Below are 12,926 nucleotides of genomic sequence, written 5' to 3'. Positions count from 1 at the left end.
CAAAAGACTTCACTCTTTCATCGCCTTGAATGGTTGAATGGCATAGTCAGTCAGGTCACTCAGGGTGAGGCTGTATCCAATATTCGACAGGCCTTCCCAGACCTGATTCAGCTCCAAGGAATGCTACACAATTCTGCACAATGCTACAGGATTTTCAATGATATTATTTACATGTTCAGCGAGTTGTTGATTCGTTCGAGCGTATAATTGACTCTTTCAGCGAGATATACAGTGAACCCTCTCTTATTTGTGAGGCGATGGGACTGTCGAATAAGAGGGGTTTTCAAATTAAAGAGGTTGAAAGTGAATGAAAAGTCCACACAAACAAGAAAGAGACAGAACATTTAGTATGCAGCCTTAACTGTTGCTATAGGAAACTGCGAACAGAATCGCCAATTTGAGCATACATCATTCAATAACCATGGCAACACCATACACAAATAAGAGGGACACAGATTTCAGAGGTTTTCCAAATCAGAGGAACAAAAATGTACTGGAAATCAAGGGACTGTGCAAAATGTTCAAATAAGAGAGGTTTTTAAAATTGGAGAGGTGTCAAATAAGAGAGGGTTCACTGTAGAATTGTTCGGAAGTAGGCGTTGACATGTTCAGCGTTTCTGTAGAGCTGTCACTTTCGTACCCCTTGGACTGCAACTTGCATCATTCTCATCAGGAGGTAAACAAACGGTTTTTGAAAAAATATGTTTGTTTCAACTAATTCATGTATTAAACAGCTTGGGGAATGATTATTAGCTACTTTTAGGACTTTTAAGCATGAACATTGAACCCTGCGGCACAATGTGCAAACAAAACAAATGACAACACTACAGAATCGCTGAACACTACAGAATCGCTATATAATCCTCGAAAACCCTGTATCTTAACTATTAGCTTTGTGAGATGATATTTGTTGAATTGAACATTAATTGTTGCAGAGAAAGATGTCCATGTAAAATAACTTGCAACAACCCATGAAAGCTTATAAAAACATCGAATGGTTATTATAAAATACACTTGGGCTTATGATGTAATCAATAAGAAATAGCTGGATCGCGAGAATTGCTAAACCACGAAGTAAATGGTAGTTCATTAAACTAAATTATTATTATTCACAAAAACCGTGTCTTGCAATAAAAAAATGCAATGAGTAAACCTAGACACACGACAAGATCTTATTGTATTCCAAGCAATGTGAATACATTTTGCAAAATCGTTTGAACGAATTTGAAATCCCTTCAATACCGTTGACTTTTTGCTTAACGGACTTCAACCTTTTTATTGCCACCAAACGTATAATTCCCCCTTTTTTCAGCATCTCATTGGCTGTCGAACGTGTAACATTTTATGGTGCCGGCATAATGTGTCTAGCAGATGATCGGCAGTTCATTAAAGCGTGTTCCGAAATCTATGAACCGTATGCATACAGCCATACCCAAGGGCTGCCCCTGCATGCGACATTACCACGCATTTCACTGAGACTTCAAATTTCCTCGCAAGCATATATCGGATGTTTGGCTCTTGGGCTGAGTGCGAGAACATAAAATTTTACTAAAGCAACGCAAGTCCGCCATCCCGAGCAGCGCGGGACGGCAAAGTACAACATAAACCGTCATCATCCTCAGCAATGTCACCCGAACAGCGGGCATTGAAGCGTTACCCCGGAGGCGGCCCATCGAACCGTAACCGTGTATTTTGGCGTTCCGGCGTACCGCCTGTTCACACTATACACACTGCCTGTTGGAGATGGGAAAACACTACCAGATGTTGGTAACGTGCACTCTCGCCGAAAACGCCCGGGAGAGCACGGGTAAAAGAAAATCTTCAAAAAAAGGAGCAGCAAAAAATGCTCCTAAACGCATCTTGGCAACAAAAAAAAAACTTGGGGATGGATGTTTGAAGAACGCTACTTGAAAAACCTCTTTCTGGAGCTGAAGGCGTGTATGAGTCTGCTCCCCAAGCGCGCGTGTGTGTGTGTGTGTGTGTAGGTGTGAGAACTAACGCCTGACGTGTTCGATTCGGAAGTATTCAAGCGAAAATCAATCTCGAGCCGGGCGGAGCCGAAGCTGGCAAGTAACGTGTGCTCGCCGTTTGGAACTAATGATTTGCGTCACATGTGCCGGACGGTTTTGGATGTGTTCCGGAACCGACGTTTCGAAGGCACCCAGAGGTGGAACACAAAAAAAAAACATCTAAAAGCGAGTCGTTCGACATGGAGAGGCGATGGTACGGTACGATGAGGTGGTGTTGGTGACGAGTCAAATGGGTAAATCGATGTCGTCACGGTGGGAACAACAAAGCCTGTCACTAAATAGTTGAAATTAATTAGCGAAATTCGTTAAAGCCAACAGCTGTGGATGTGGAAGCCATAAGTCCCCTGTTTAGCACAGTGGGAAAAAAGCCTGACGAAAGAACTGCAAAGGGAGTTTGGATATGGGTTTATTATTACTAATATTGTTTCATTTTTATTATATTTAATTCTATTCTGGAAACAAACTAAAAAATCCTTGCTGAAAACTATCAAAGATATAGAACTAGTAATTTTGGAGAATTTCTACATTTCTCATTTCAGCGTCAGTTTCTTCCATAAATTAAATCTAAAATATATGTTCCGCTGTGCAGCGCCAGCCGCATGATAGATATTATGTTGATGCTTTCCAAACTATCAACACCAACACTCGACCCGCTTCCCTGAACCATCGTCAGTGTTGATGGGAATCAGACGGCTTGCGGTTTGGTTCCGCCCGGTTCCCAAAGCACACAGACCGGGCCCGTTTATGAGGTTGACAAAACTTTACAAAACCCCGCATTTGCCCACATATGTCACCATCACCATCCCCATCACACGGCAAGTCAGCTGCGCTTGTCACAGTCCCAACAGCCGAGCGGCAGCCCTACAAGCGTATGTTTTGTTATCTAATTAAAAGTTTGATTTATGATAAATAGTTTTGCTTCCCGTTCGATAAATCATCAACACGACGCTGCGTACCATACGCGGACGAATGACAACGACGGCGTTCCTTCATTTCTGCACCTCTAACCTCACAGAGTTCACACCTAGCGTCCTCCTTCCAACCTGAAAAGTTGCACCACGGCAACGGCTTATCTATCGGGGCCGTGGCAGCACTTCGACAGCAGTGTGTCAGACTGTCGATGGCACTGGGAAGCCGTACACGACCTTACCCTACAGCGAAGCACGTTGACGGCAAACCGAGAGTGATTGGCCGTATGCTCGCCGTGTACCGCGTGGGTGCTTACTTTAGCGCCAACTTTCTGCACGGGCCGCGCGCGTGTCCTGATGGATGAATTGCTGTTTCGAATGTTTCACTTCCGGCTGGGTCGGTGAGGGAACCGTTTCGGCAGTCGTGCGTTTTGGTTGCGGTGTGTTGAATGGGCTTGGCTGCGCTTGGAATTTTGCTGACAACTTGTTATCCGTGGGCAAGTTTACGTTGGTTTGCGCGGTGCAGTGCACAGCAGTGGGTGGTTCCAATCACCTGCAAATCTCAACAGGAAGCAGTTGGTAAATGCCGAGTTGTTTGTGTTTGTGTAACACAGCAATGCATTCGTCCAAAAAATGGGTTTTTAGATGTACCTTGCACAAATATTTTTGAAGAGTGTTTTATTCATTAAAATTGTAATTTCTGTAGGACATGGCCACGCCTTGTGAACTAATCTAGTGGTTTGAAATTCTTTTTGCAGCCTCGTGTTTCAAATTTCTTTAGAAACCAAATTTCAAAATAGAAAATTAGGTTTTATCATCATACTTTTCCGCTGTTACTTACTAGATTGAAAAAGTTTGCATCAGAAAAGTTTTTCAAAGTAAAAACTAATTTGAGATTTCAGTTTTCAAAGTATGCATCAGTAATTAATCCTTAATATTGCTATAGAGGACCTGCTGTCTTAGTTATGTTACCTATGACTCTGCTTTCTTTTTTAAATATTGTGGTATTGATACGCGGGGATTTACGAGAACACTTTTTAATGGTGTCTGGCCTATTTCCAAATAATTTTATATCGATCAAGACATATACAAACATCAGTCCAGATTTGTAAAGCATTGTTTAAAGTTCGTGAAAAAAAACTCTATAAAAATGTTTTCGTTTTACTTGCTGTGTTTAGATTTGTTTGGGAGCAGGCACGTTCACTGATAAATCTGTTCAAGTGATTCAATTTTTGAAAAGTGGTCTTCATAAAACGATCTTTGCGTGTTATTGAAAATATTTAATCTAGCTACAGATGATTGATTAAACTCATTTTTCAGGTAAAAATAAAATAAACTGACTGTTTAATTGTTCAATGATTACACTTTACGTATGTTTATGCCATACAATTTAACAATATACAAAGCTTTGTATTGTGCAATTGTCCGTCCTACCTTAGAATTCGCTAGTATTATTTGGACTCCGACACAGCAATATTTAATAAATAGGCTAGAATCGGTTCAACGCAAGCTCACTCGTTCATTGTTTTATCGTCTCCCGTGGTCTCGTAATTCTGTTTGTCACTCTTACCGTACAAGGAGCCTGTTATTTGGACTAGAACCTCTGCAACATAGAAGAAAGACGGCACAGTGCTTATTTATACACAAACTTGTTAGCGGATCTTTAGACGCCTCGTCAATTCTGAGTAAATTGAATTTTCAGGCCCCCAGTAGAATGTTAAGAACCAGGACATTATTCAACATAGAATTCAACATAGATCGACTAATTTTGGATCTAACGATGCTTTATTAAAATGCCGATGCCTAGAACTCGCTAGGAAACAATGTCGACTTGAACTCAGACTTAAACAATTTACGGACCTTTTTACATAGCCTAATATGACGCTTCCACCTTTTATGTTGTTTTTTATTTTTATTTGGTTGATTGACAGTTAAACTTCTTATGTTTTTCGATGCGTTTTTGTTAGCACTGTTCTTTGGCATTAACTATAGAAATAAGTATGTTATGCAAGCTTATGCCAGCTGGAAAATTTTCGGAATAAATAATAATAATAATAATAATAATAATAATAATAATAATAATAATAATAATAATAATAATAATAATAATAATAATAATAATATAATAATAATAATAATAATAATAATAATAATAATAATAATAATCATAATCATAATCATAATAATAATAATAAAATAATAATAATAATAATAATAATAATAATAATAATAATAATAATAATAATAATAATAATAATAATAATAATAATAATAATAATAATAATAATAATAATAATAATAATAATAATAATAATAATAATAATAATAATAATAATAATAATAATAATAATAATATAATAATAATAATAATAATAATAATAATAATAATAATAATAATAATAATAATAATAATAATAATAATAATAATAATAATAATAATAATAATAATAATAATAATAATAATAATAATAATAATAATAATAATAATAATAATAATAATAATAATAATAATAATAATAATAATAATAATAATAATAATAATAATAATAATAATAATAATAATAATAATAATAATAATAATATTATCCGTCCGTCATGGGAACGAGCCCCATACGTAAAACTGACTGCTCTACTTTTTCTTCTTTTGGCACAACAACCCAAATCGGTCAAGGCCTTCATGTACCACTGCCTGTGGATTTTTTTTAGTTTAAGGGCCAGACGAATCGCCTGTTTTTCAATATCAATATCAATAGCAATTTCAAAAAACTATTCCTAAATAGAGTTCCGTTCTTTAAAGTTCATTTATTGCTATAGTTACCTTTCAGTCGTAATGGCGATCGTCAATTTTTTTAATGCACCGATGCAGTCGTGTCTATCACCTACTTATCTTTTCTAAATCTCTTATTCTAAAGTTAATTGCTTCAATAAATGTAAATAAAAGTGTTGTTGTTTTATATACACTTTGAGCATTGTGCTACTTTTGTCCTTTATAAAAATTAGCATAGCTTTATAAGTATATCACCTTATCGCAGCCCTAAGCCCATTCATATACCTTGTTGGTTGGCGTGTCAAAAGATGAGTCCTGCATGGCGTACCTCGTTGCCCTTGTAGTATCATCATAAAGACTACAATATTTCCACACAAACACAAACACACGCTGCCAAATCCCTGTCCTGCATCAAAATCAACGCCCGAGCCCCATTTCGCGCGTTGATCTATGCAAGCCGCGTACCGCGTAAGTAGGAAGGCACCACCGGACGCGGCCGCGGCTTGCCGCGCTGGCCACTTTTACTGCCAAACCCGAAACAATAAATCACAATTTTCTCCCCATCACACGCGGGCTCGCACGCTGAAGGTAGCACGCGACATTACACCGCCGACAATTTATGACGCCGCACACCGGGTGAACCGCAAAAGATAAAATCTGGGAGCCCGCGAAGGATTGCCCGCTGGATGGATGTATGAACAGGTCCACAACTAGCCTAATGGGTGATGTAGGATGACATGTGCAAGTGTGTGAATATGTGTGTGTGTGTCCTTGTGATGTAGCACCTCGCAACGAATGCGAAAGCTGTCGTACGGTAGCCTTCGCCAGGGGTGCTACAGAGCCGGAAGAAGGTGCTGCAGCTTACCGGAAGTTTCCCCAGGGTAGTGGACGGTGGGCAGCTGATGCTTGGATTTCGACCACTACGAGAATCTGAGATCCTTGATATATGATGAAAATGGCCACGCTATGTATGAGCGTGGGTGGGTGGGCTGTCGCCAGGCGTGACGTTTGCGCTGGAGAATTACGACCGACACCTCATGGTCCGGGCACCGTGGTACGTGAGGCACTCTATGAAAATTGATTTGGTTTCCGGAGGATTATCTCGGTCACTTTCTTGTACGAGCGCGCCCCGGAACGGGAGGAGAATATTGTCACAAAAACACTTCCCACGCCACAGGCAAAGAGCGGGTAGGAAGTGTAGCCAGCGTTGGAGAGTGTTTGCCAGTGCCTTCGCTCAATCAGTAGTCCGGGAATTACAACCGAGATTTTATTGGTCTTTGTTTGCATTGGAGAACGTTGAGGTGGGAATAAATTTTAACATGATTTGTGGTGACCTAGAACCGGTTGGATTTCGTGCAACGACTCTTGAGATTTTTTTTAATGATTTAAATATCCCAGGAATGGTACAGCAGAGTAAACTCTAGCCAGCTTAGAACAATTGTCCTCATCAGTACGAGTGTGCAGTGGTCGGATCTTCCCGATGCCCCTGTCACTCCCCGTTTTCGCCAAACCAGCACCACTTCAGGCGGTAAAATATATGCTAAGCCGTTCGTAGGCGTTTGTGTACATTTGCCGCACAATAAATCGTTACCAGCTTGCGCATGCAGGTTCCTTAAATGCTCTCATTCGTTATCTGTCATCTCCAATGGCCGGGTGCAAGGTGTGGCTTTCGTCCGTGATCCGCCCGAGCTTCCGTTTCGCATGTCATCTTCATTGGATTAATTGCTGTTTACACGATTACATGCTCCTGACAGGGACGCTTCGTGTGGTAATATTTGCACGGTTTCCTTCCCGGCACTGCCAGATGCTCGCCCGGGCGTTCCGGCGTAAATACCGCCCGGCTGTGTCTTTGCTGGTGCGTGTGTGTGTGTGTGTGCTTTTGCAAATTGATTGCTGTCTTGAAACTGTTTGAGAAATGATTTAGAAGCTAAGCACATACACACAATCAGTACCATTTCTCAGCTGGAAATTGGTATCGTTTCAATGGGTGGAAAAGTTAAAATTTTAATTATCAGTCCACCAAATTTTGAAACAGCACGCGTACAGTATTAATGGATTTGGCTTTTTGAGGGGGAGGGTGTTGTTATTAATTTTGAAAATGGACGCAGAATGGGTGTGTGATGCGCCTGATTCAATTAAGTGTGGTAACATATGAGCTTATGAAGAGTGTTTCTTTTAATAAGGTCATTTATTGTAGTAATGAGCCGAAACAAATGACATCGATTCTTCGCTAGAAGCATGGTTAAAGATAATAAAGTTATTTAATTGTGAATATAATTCCTTATAATGCTGAAAGAAAAAGAGAAGACATTTTTTTAAGTATGATAAGAACGTTGTTAGCGACATAAATAGAAGTTTCAATTCCAAATAGCTTTCTATGTTCAATAAATTTTAGGCGGTTTGAATGGTTTATGTGCTGCCGTAGTTAATGGCTAAGGCAATAGCCGAAAGCCACTCTTTAGCGATTGCCTGAGCCATGTTATTAATCTAAAGGTTGTAAAAATAAAATCGTAGCAAAAATAATCGTAGCATCAAGATTGTTTAAGAAATGCATGTTTTGTAATATGTAATACCAATTTGGGCTACAGAAAGAATGATGTCGCTTAGTTCGCAACAAACATAAAGAGCAAATAATCAAAAGATCTAACATATTTGTTACTTCAACGGTCCATGGAGCCTTCCTTTAGCCTTCCTAGCATTGGACAGCTTGGTGTTTTGTGTGAATTACTTGATTTTACGTCAAAAACAGGTTGTCCATCATGGAAAGAGAAACATTTTCAAATGATATTGTGTGAAATTTTTGTTAAAGTCAAATTCTTTAATTCTTAAGGTTTATAAAATCTGTTTGATTCAATCGAAAACTTCAAGAGCAATCTGAATAAATAGGTCTTTGTTATAACATATTTAACGAAACTCTATTTCTTTACTCTCAATCTCAATCTTTTTTTCTCTTTCTAGCTCAGGTGTTGATAAATGTGAAGTTAATGAAAAAAATGTCTTAAATTGAATGCCTAGTCCATATGTCCTTATCCATTTGCTTTATTAAAGTATTTGTAGAATTCAAACACAATGGAAACTGTACATTTGAATAACTGGCATCATATTTAAGGCAAACGTTCAATGAGCAGACCTTATTCTTCCCTTTTGTCCATCACCTACGTATACCTTTTCCGATTCCGGATGAGATAAAAGCTAGACCGCCAGAAAACATGAAACGCAAACACAGGAATGCTTCTACGGGTATTGGATTAAGCCATAAGAAAGCCTCAGCTGCACTCTTCAAAAACATCACTTCTTGTTTGGCGAAAATCATTCCCAGAAGAAGAAAAACCACATGAATGTCTTAATCCCTTTGCCTGTTTCGTCCATCTATGTTTAAGCTTATCCTTCCATCTCCCAAAGAATCCCAAGAAGAATATGCACCAATTTCTAAGGACCTTGGTGCTAAATTTCTCACCTCAACCTAGCCTGGTGTTTGATGACAAAGTAGGCAAAAATTAGCCTTAACACTGTTTTCTGAAAGCATAATACGGTTCAATGCAAAAACGGACAATGGAAAGAAACACTCTCCATCAGGATAGTCGGTTACAGCTCGGTGAATAGAAGAGGAAGCTAAGAAATTAAAACCGATAACATCACTTCCTAGTTACCATCACAAAAGGAAAGTTACAGATCTTCCTTGCTGCTGCGGCGGGGCAGGATCCTGCCGCTAGAACAGTCGTTCACTCTTGACCATTGATTATGGTCGCCCGACCTGATGGATGGCTGGATGGATGGGGTGGTTTGATGGATCTAGTGAACGAGACCACTAACATGACCATGCCCATGAGGGGAGGGAGTAATGGTTCACGTGATTAAATTTCCCACCCTGCCATAGTTTTTCTTCCGCATCGATTCACATTACCACTGCCGTCTTCTGCTTCCTTCTCGATTTTGCGTTTTGTTTCATGCAGCAAAGATGAACCAAAAAACGCCGAAGTGCAGCTGAAGAATGTTTTGCAAAATGTCGACAGATGGTTTAGGCAAAACGATAGAAATCTCGTTACAGCAAGGTGGCTGCGTTCCGTCTAATGGATCGCTCGGGCAAAGTGCTAGTGTTACACCGCCCCCCCGTGGGAAAGGGGCAGTGAAACTTGGCCAGGAAGGATTCGGGCAAGAACTAATGGACATTACTTTGAACTTCGCCAGCCGTCCAGAGGAATTGAGTTAACGATGGCAAATGGGCTGCAATTTGCCGTCAGTTTGCTGCGCAAAATGATTAGGTTTTAGGTTTTACCTCTCCACCAGGAAAGGATGGGATAACGGGCGAGAGACCAGGGTGCGTTCCGTACAGTGCCGGACCGGAAGCGGTGGTGTGCACAGATCGATGTATGCAGATTCTGGATGGCAGATGGAGCAAAAGTGGACCTACGAGTTGGTGCACGGATGCAGCGTCGCAACAGAATCCCACGACCTTAAAGTTCACAGCCAGTCAAATCAAGGGTGAATTAAGTGTATTTACGTTTAAAAAAAACGGCCTCGGGCCATTCCCGGGAGGCAGCTTGGTAGCAGGTTGCAGTCGTGTTTGCTTTCTCAGAGTGTTTGGAGATTCGTTTCGCTTGCTATGCAAAGAGTAAACATTGAACCCAATGGTCGGGTTTTGATCTTTATTTCCTTTTGATGCTTTCTAGAACTCCGCTACAATCGTGTGTAAAATACTTCAATATCAGTAACATGTACATTATGTGACAGACAGATGTGATGAAGATCTTAGTAATGAAATATTAACCAGTTTTTTGAATACTTTGTGTACTAGCCTGGATCTCTTATACTGATAACCTTATCTTCCTTTGTAAACCCTTACTTTCTCGTCTTCTCTTCCCCGTCTATGTTATATTTTGTCTTCCATTAATTTGGACACTGTTGTCTTGTTTATGATCTCAATATATTGTATCCCACTCTAGTACCGCTTGGTTCATACACGCTTTGTCTTGGACCTCAATTGCGTGCATCCTGTTCCAATCGGCCGCAACAATTTGCGTATGAAAAAAAAGCAACACGCGTCAAAATAACACACTCCACAAAAGCGACGAACGAGAGGTAATGCCACCAAATAAACACGACCACAGTCCACATCTTTTCCCATGTGGAACACAGGCCGAAAGGTAACGTAAGAAAAAAACAGCCACTCCAAGTCGGCTGTACTTACCATTCCCTCGAAGCGGAAACATGCTGAGGCGCGAACGGATTCACCTGCTCCCGCTGGCAATTATTCTGTGAGACTGTGGCGTCGTAATCCTCGAGGATAATAATAAGACACCAGCGTCCAGGCGAGTCAAGCGTGGTTCACCTCCTTGCGGTTAAACGCCTACCGCGAAAGGTGCTCTCAGACACAAATTGAGCTCTCCGGGTTCTTTCGGAAGGGGGAAGAAATATTCGTCAATATTCTTACGTCGAAAAATCTCCAAAAAAACGGCACAATCCCAGACACGGGCGGCGTAAAGGTGATAAAACTGCTAGCAAGGGCTTCGAACCAATTGCGTTCAAATACCGCCCGGAGCGAACCCGTCGACGAGTGGCGTCAGTGGATGGGTAGAAAAAGGTGCGAAAGTTGTGTTTGGTTGTACTTCACAAGATATCTTATCTCTTGAACACCTCTGAACCGGATTGTCATATTTCTTCCATCCAGCTTGAGCCTCTCGCAACATCCATTCGGCAATCGGCCTCATCGCTACGCAATGTGGAATTGGTTCAGGCTTGAGCTCTCTCTCTCTCTCTCTCTCTCTTTCTCTCCCACCAGCGATGTCTTCTTACATTTGCAGCCACATCAGCGAGAGGAAGGTTAGTCTGAAGTTAATGGCTTCCCAGCAGGAAATCGCCAACGCCGGAGGCCGTTGTGTGCGTTGTTGCACCTTGCCATAATCACAGACCGCAAAAAAAACCCCCGGCCGAGATCGTTGTGGACCGAGCTGTGGTTGGAATCGGTGTCCGATCCCGGTGATGGCGATGATGGTGGCCGCTACGGGTGTGCTACGGGCTTCAAACCAATCAAATTGTCATTTGCTTTTGCACCTACGTCTGGGGCCGTTTGTTTTAGCTTTGCTTTGCCCGCACATTTTGATTGGCATTGGAGTCTGCAAGGATGCCGGCCATCGGGAAAGGTGCGAGAAAGGTGAGCTGTTGTGCACTTTCACCAATAAAATGTATTGTTTTTTTCCTTCTGCCCGATGAAATAGGACTCGATTAATGCCCCGCAGGGCGACAATGCTCAAAACATAAACGATCTAGCCCAAAACTTTTCCAACCGTCATTAGATTCCGTGTGTGTGTGGTTTTGGCTAATAAAAAACTAAATTCGTTGCTCTGCCAACTACCTGCACCGGATTGAAGATTTTTGTCCCATAATCCTTTCTCCAGCCTTTCTGCAGCCCCGGGATTATTGGGGTAAAATTTAATTGGATCTGTCAACTTTTTTAACGTGCAATTATATTCTTCGCTCAATCTCACATTCCAATTCCAGAAGACAAGAAATACACCAACCCGTGGCTTGTTGAGAAAGTCATCAAACATTGGCAATACAAAATTGTCATAACACTGCGCTTTGTTGTGCAGGCTTACCTTTAACTGTGCGCGAAAACAATTAAGCAATCGGTCGTTTGGGATTAGGGGAAAAGGTTCGCGAATGGGTCCGATTTGGGTTGTCTGAGTGTAGAGCTAGGTAATAAAAACCAAGGGATGTAAAACTGGCAATAACGACATCTTCCACGAACCTAAGAATGGGAAAGTTTTTCCCTTCCCTTGGTTTGACTTCAAATTTTATGCCTCAAAGGATGGTACAATGGTACAACACACACTCACAAAAAAACGAGAATGATCCCAAACAAAACGCAAAAACTCCAAGAAAACATTGCGCCACAAATACCCTTATCAAGATCCAATCATTGCCTATTTGTCACATTCCATTGTTGGCGTGGCTTTGGTCCTGCTCGGTTGTGTTGGTCCATCCGTTGGCTTATTTTGTGCCTGCCGCGGAGCGAACGGGCGCAGAGGATCTTTCCGCTTCTCCGCAACCGCAACCAAAACCGCAGGCTTGGCAGAATAGTTTTTGCCGGTAAGCCTGCCACATGGGAACACTTGCACACACACAGACAGACAGACACAGGGAGAGAGAACACACAGAGGGCTTAAACTCGCAAAAGGAGCCTCGCATTTTACCAACCACTAAAGACTTGAAAATCCATTT

Source organism: Anopheles merus, chromosome 3L, assembly GCF_017562075.2.
Source record: "Anopheles merus strain MAF chromosome 3L, AmerM5.1, whole genome shotgun sequence".
NCBI lineage: Eukaryota > Metazoa > Arthropoda > Insecta > Diptera > Culicidae > Anopheles > Anopheles merus.
This window is presented reverse-complemented; position numbering follows the sequence as displayed.